Genomic DNA, 6,625 nt, shown 5'->3' on the forward strand with positions numbered 1-6,625 from the left:
TCTCGACACGAACAGGACTCAAATTTAGGTCGACGATGACCTCATCCGAGCCTATATCTACCTCCTCCTTGTCACCTGCATCATCTGGCCGGCCAGCCATGGCCTGTTGACCCCTTAAATTTGAGACTGATTTTGTTTTCTCCGACGAACCCGAACTGGTACCTCTTGAGGAGGAATACCCTCCCGAAGATGAGCTACACCCTGAACTGGACTCCGAACTAGAACTACCACTACACATGCAGCCAAAGAAAAATAGAAAACGAACTAGAAAATTACCTATGGGTAATCTGACCCCGAGCTCAATCAAACCGCACCGAACTGATCGAAGAGAACAAACCGCACTAGCAGAGCAAAGTTGAAAATAAAAGTTACGGATGGTAAAAATGAAACCCCGCACTTATATGCAAACCTGTCAGACGCACAGCCATGTCCGCCACCCATTGAGCGCCACGCGTCAGGATATTCAATGCATACTCGAAAAACGAAGAGCCAAGTGCCAGGAAAGAGACTGGAATGGAGGGAAATCCTGAAATAAAACGAGTAAAAATCTACTCACCAAGTGTGGAAGATCGTACAAGAGCCCATATCATCTTGAGCCGTGGTGGATATAACGCAATCCACTAAACGACGAAAGCCCAGATCGTCTTGAGCCGTGGTGGATATAACTCAATCCACTAAACGACAAAAGACGAGATCGTCTCGAGCCGTGGTGGATATAACGCAATCCACTAAACGACAAAAGCCCAGATCGTCTTGAGCCGTGGTGGATATAATGTAATCCACTAAATGACAAAAGCCCAGATCATCTGGAGCTGTGGTGGATATAACGCAATCCACTAAATGACAAAAGCCCAGATCGTCTCGAGCCATGGTGGATATAACACAATCCACTAAACGACAAAAGCCCAGATCGTCTCGAGCTGTGGTGGATATAATGCAATCCACTAAACGACAAAAGTCCAGATCGTCTTGAGCCGATCTGAATAAGTTCAGCAGAAAGGAAGATTGAACACGGGAATCAACTTTCCAGATCGTCTTGAGCCGATCTGAATAAGTTCAACAGAAATGAAGATTGAACACGGGAATCAACTTTCCAAATCGTCTTGAGCCGATCTGGATAAGTTCAGCAGAAAGGAAGATTGAATACAGGAATCCACTCCCCAGATCGTTTTGAGCCAATCTGAATAAGTTCAACAAAAAGGAAGATTGAACACAGATATCAACTTTCCAGCTCCTCTTGAGCTGACCTGAATAAGTTCAGCAGAAAGGAAGATTGAACACAGATATCAAAAGTCCAGATCGTCTTGAGCCAATCTGAATAAGTTTAGCAGAAATGAAGATTGAATATAGGAATCCACTCCCCGGATCGTTTTGAGCCGATCTGAATGAATTCAACAAAAGCCAATTTCCAGATCATCGTGAGCCAATCTGAATAAGCCCAACCGAAGTCAACTCCCCAGATCATCCGGAGTCGATCTGGATAGTTTCAACCGATCTGAGAAACTTTAATCAACCTGGGCGTTGGGGACAGAAACTAGCTTGCCCAATTCGTCTAGAGCCGATCTGAAGAATCTCAGCTCATCAGAAACCGGCAAGAACAGAAATGTCGAAAAGTCTGGCCATCAGTACCGGACAAAACTTCCCCAAGTCACCACAATGACTTGAAGAACTGGGGGGCAAATTATGGGGTATAAGAAAAAGCCCCAATCTCCACAAAACACGTGGCACCATGGTAAACCCATAAAGCCCTCATTCCCTAAAAGGTATGAGGGTCATTGCACCATCCCGAAGAGGGAATCATGTATTCCTCTCACCCAACCCTGGGCCTACACGTTTCCAAGGGCAAGGAAACATGGGCAAGACTTGGTCCACTAGCAGGTTGACACCTGTACTCAAGGGTAAAAGGGTAAACTAACACCCAAAGCCCTCACTATAAATAGCCCTCATAAAGACAAGGTGAGGGACTCAAATCCAAAAAAAATCACTATTCATCGCTTTGACAGTTCAATTTCACTGACTTGAGTGTCGAAGTGCCCGTCCGGAGCAAGGACTCCGGGTTGGCCTTCTGACCTCATGTGTCACTGTGCAGGTTATTGCCTCTCAACCAGTTCAGCAATCAGGATTTGCCAAGCCAGCTCTTACATCACTGCCTTATATGTTACCAATTTTGGGCACAACAAAAATCATAGCTCTTCTTCTTCTCTAACTTCTACCCTCATCTGACTAATTTCAGAAACAAACCACCTCATTCCATTGCTTTAGCCGAGACCAACCTTGGGAATCTCATAAATTTATGCCAAACACTCACTCGGACGAAACTCATTCTCTCGGTTAGTTTGGATTGGATTTTCTTTTAAGGAATCATTAAGGAGCTATCTTCGTCAAAGGAAGTTCAAAAAATACAAGGGTGGATCTTTGTCAACGGTCGTCGCAAGTGGTAGGCCATCTTCGAGTATCGCTTAATTTGTTCTAAAGAAAAAAAAATACATGCAAACTGATGAGACATAAATACGGCACCACCCCCTTTGCTCAACACGTGTCACCCATGCACCACCAGAGCCCCGCCATAATGAAGAAAGACATAGGGAAACGGCAAGGCGGCTCAACCACGACACGTGTCGCCTTCTCGTCTCCCAAAACTCATCATCACAAATTGCGGAAGGGATTATCCTACCAAAGCCACGCGCGCCGTCCAGACAGAGGGACGGCCCAATCCTACTAAGGAAGATTTTCTCTCCATAATGATGAAAAGGCCCACACACCACCCTTTAAAAGGGAGGCAAGGGAAAGAAAAAGGAGATCGATCTTTTGCTTGACTAATTCCTCACAGAAACAACCGGAAAAAGAGGCAGGACTACGACAGAGGAGGCTGGGAACTTAATCCCACTCTCCCGGGTAGTCCCCTCCGACCCATCCATCCACACGCCCAGAATAGAATCTGCGCCTTGGTCCTGGTAAACCCGGCCAAAACTCTCTCTTCTCCTTGCTGTCCTTTATATTGATTGGTCGAAGGATCTGACTTGGGTGTCGAAGTGGTCGTCCGGGACCCACCCCGGACCCCTTGACCCCCTTTGTTTGTGATGGCAGACCCCGCGGAGGCCCTCTACCGACCGCGCGATCGCAGACTCGGATTCAGACGCCATCATATTGGCGCCATCCGTGGGACTCGTCGAGTACTGAACGCCTTATGGCGATGAGAAACCACACCCAATAGCAAGAAACAGGGGTAATAACCAGGAGTCGGGCCCAGCGCGCACAAACCAACAGTTCAAGCTCCCGAGAGCCCAACTCACCATTCTCGGGCCGACACGAGCCCTCCTCTAGCACACCGCAAATGGTCCCCACTATGGAGATGTTCAACGAACTCCGCCGAGAACTACTCCAACGCTTGCCTCCTCCGGCCCCGGAGAGGCCCCTGACAACGCAGGACCAGACAGAAGCCTACGACGAAGGCAAAGAGGAACAGCCAGGGGAGTGTCATCCCCGGCGAAAGTGAGCACCGACTTGCCGGACGCCGTCCCCATCAACAAATAGCCCTTTGCCCCTGCAGCTAGGGGACGCCAGCGAGACAGCGGGAAGCAGGCTACGCTAAGCCGCACTCCCCCTGTCCAAACCGCCCGTCTCCAGGAACCGCCCCTGGCTCGGGCGGAAGAAGTCGCAACCTTAGCGCAACTGCCCAGCGTGGATCCAATAACCGACCTGCAGAGGCAGATTCGAGAGGTAAAACTAGAAATGAAGAAGCCCTACGCCCATGGCATCCTCAACGAATGGGAAAGGGAAACGACATCCCCATTCACTTCGAAAGTCTTAAAGACCCCTGCGGAATCAGGCATAGACGTCTCCCGTTTCGGTCTGTACGATGGAAGTACTGACCCCCTCAAGTTCCTCCAAACCTTCAAAAGGGTAATGACGCTCCGAGGCGCGTCAGACGGATTCATGTGCAGAGCCTTCGCCTCCCTATTAAGAAAGACAGCTAACGAATGGTACATGAGATTGGAGCCCGACTCCATCGCATCCTTCCACGAATTCGGGAGGAAGTTCAGCACAAGATTCGCCAACAACCGCCTCCGCTATGATCCAGCAGACGCCCTCTTAGCCCTCCGGCAGGGAAGAAACGAGACCCTAAGAGACTTCATGTTAAAATTCAACGCCGAATTGGCCCAACTCTTTAACATGGACGTCCAAATAGCGGTCGCCACACTAAAGCATGCCACCACCGATCCGAATCTCAAGCTGCATCTCACCCTCAAGCCGCCACGGGACCTACAGGAACTTGAATCCAAGGCCGACAAGTTCGTACGTGCAGAAGAAGCCTGCTCCCGAGAGCGGAACCAGCCTGGCCCTGATGAAAGAAAAAACCACGACGGCCGAAGGATCCTGAGGTCTAGAGTCGAGGAGAAACAGGCGAGCCGGAACCCCATCCCCGTCTTTGAAAGACTGGGAAGCGCCCCACTAAAGGTTCCCCTCTCCCATGTCCTACTAGCCATCAGAGATCAGGGTCTCCTGACCCCCCCTAAGCGAATGGCCAGAGACCCAAAGAAACGGTCCGCCAAAAAGTTCTGCGAATTCCACAGGGACCACGGCCACGAAACTGACCATTGCTTCCACCTCCGCCTCCAGCTGGAAAAGCTGGCCGAAGAAGGACACCTGAATCAATATCTCAGGAGCCCTGGCGAAAGTTCGCGCGAAGTCCAGCATCCACCCGACGAGCCTAGAGGCAGGCGTCGGTCACCCGATAGGCGCCGGACCAGCGGCCGCCGCCGATCCACTAGCCTGCACCGATCCCCGAGCAGGCACCGCTCCCAAAGCAGACGTCGATCCTGCAGCAGGTGCGACACACACCACCACCAGCGCCCCCGGAAAGACGAGCCCCCCGAACAACCGCAGGCCCGCGAACAGCCGCCTACCATCATAGGAAAAATCAATATCATCGCGGGAGGACCGGCAGCGGGAGGACCGACAACAGCTGGTCGGCGGGCATACGCAGAGAGGGTGTTCTCCATGGATATGCCTTCCAAAAAGGCCCGAACGGATCCACCCCGACAAGACCAGATCATCACTTTTTCCAACGAAGACCTCGACGGGCTGCAGGTCCCGCACGACGACGCACTGGTCGTCAGGCTGGTCGTCGCCAACTTCGACATAGGAAAGATTCTGGTCGACACGGGAAGCTCCGTCAACGTATTACACCTCGGAACCTTCGAAGAAATGAAACTGGGCCAAGAGAGGCTGGGACCCGCAGAGTATTCCATCTATGGGTTCTCCGGGGCATCCGTGCGGGTCAATGGCAAAATCGACCTACCTGTGACTTTCGGGACGTACCCCCTCCAAAAGACCATCCTGACCACCTTCATGGTCGTGGATATACCTTTCACTTACAGCGCCATTATTGGGCGCCCCGCCCTAAGAGATTTGGGAGCAGTAGTCTCCACCCCCCACCTCAAGATGAAATTCCCCACTCCGACCGGAGTAGGGGAGGTCCGGGGCAGCAAATGATAGCCCGCCAGTGCTACGCAGCAAGCCTGAGAGGGACCAACGCCCCTGCCGAAAACTTCACGATCGACAGTGAAGACCCCCAGCAGCGGGCCCGCACAATCAGAGGAGAGCCTGCCGAGGAGCTAGACTCCATCCCCATAGACCGAGATCAGCCGGACAGACAAGTCCGGATCAGTTCCCTGCTGAAAGGCCCCCTGCGAGACCAGATGATCAACTTCCTCAGAATGAACAAAGACATGTTCGCATGGTCCGCCAAGGACATGCCCGGTATACCCAAGGAGTTGGCCGTTCACAAGTTAAACGTGAACCCAGCCCTTAAACCCGTCCGACAGAAAAAGAGGAACTTCGCGGTGGAACGTCAAACTCACATAAAGGCCGAAGTGGAGAAGCTGCTACAAGCCGGGTTCATCAGAGAAATCCGGTACCCCGAGTGGCTGTCTAACGTCGTCATGGTCAAAAACGCTAGTAGAGGCTGGCGGGCATGTATAGACTTCACAGACCTAAACCGGGCCTGCCCAAAGGACCCCTACCCCCCGCGCATAGACCAGCTCATCGACGCCACATCCGGACATGAACTCCTCACCTTCTTGGATGCATTCTCGAGTTACAATCAGGTGAAGATGCACGAGCCAGACATCCCAAAAACAGCGTTCATTAACGATCAGGGCGTCTACTGTTACACCGTCATGCCCTTCGGATTAAAAAACGCGGGCGCCACCTACTAGCGGCTCGTAAATAAGCTATTCCGGGCGCAAATCGGAAGGAACGTAGAAGTGTATGTAGACGACATGCTAGTGAAAAGTCTGGAAGCCTCCAAGCACATCTCCGACCTTCAGGAGACTTTCAACACCCTGCGGCGAGCTCGGATGAAGCTGAACCCCGCCAAATGCGCCTTCGGAGTAACTTCCGGAAAGTTCTTAGGGTTCATGGTTAGCCAGAGAGGGATCGAGGCCAACCTTGAAAAGATCCAGGCCATCCTAGACATGGAGCCCCCGACAACAGCGATAGAAGTACAAAGGCTCGCGGGTCGAATCACGGCCCTCGGCCGATTCATGCCAAAGTCGGCGGAGAAATGCCAACCCTTCTTCAAACAACTGAAAAATATATGCAAGAATTCGAGTGGACCCCG

Source organism: Tasmannia lanceolata, unplaced genomic scaffold (genome assembly GCF_043159265.1).
Source record: "Tasmannia lanceolata isolate RefF3 unplaced genomic scaffold, GAP_Taslan_0.1 ptg000011l, whole genome shotgun sequence".
Classification (NCBI taxonomy): Eukaryota; Viridiplantae; Streptophyta; class Magnoliopsida; order Canellales; family Winteraceae; genus Tasmannia; species Tasmannia lanceolata.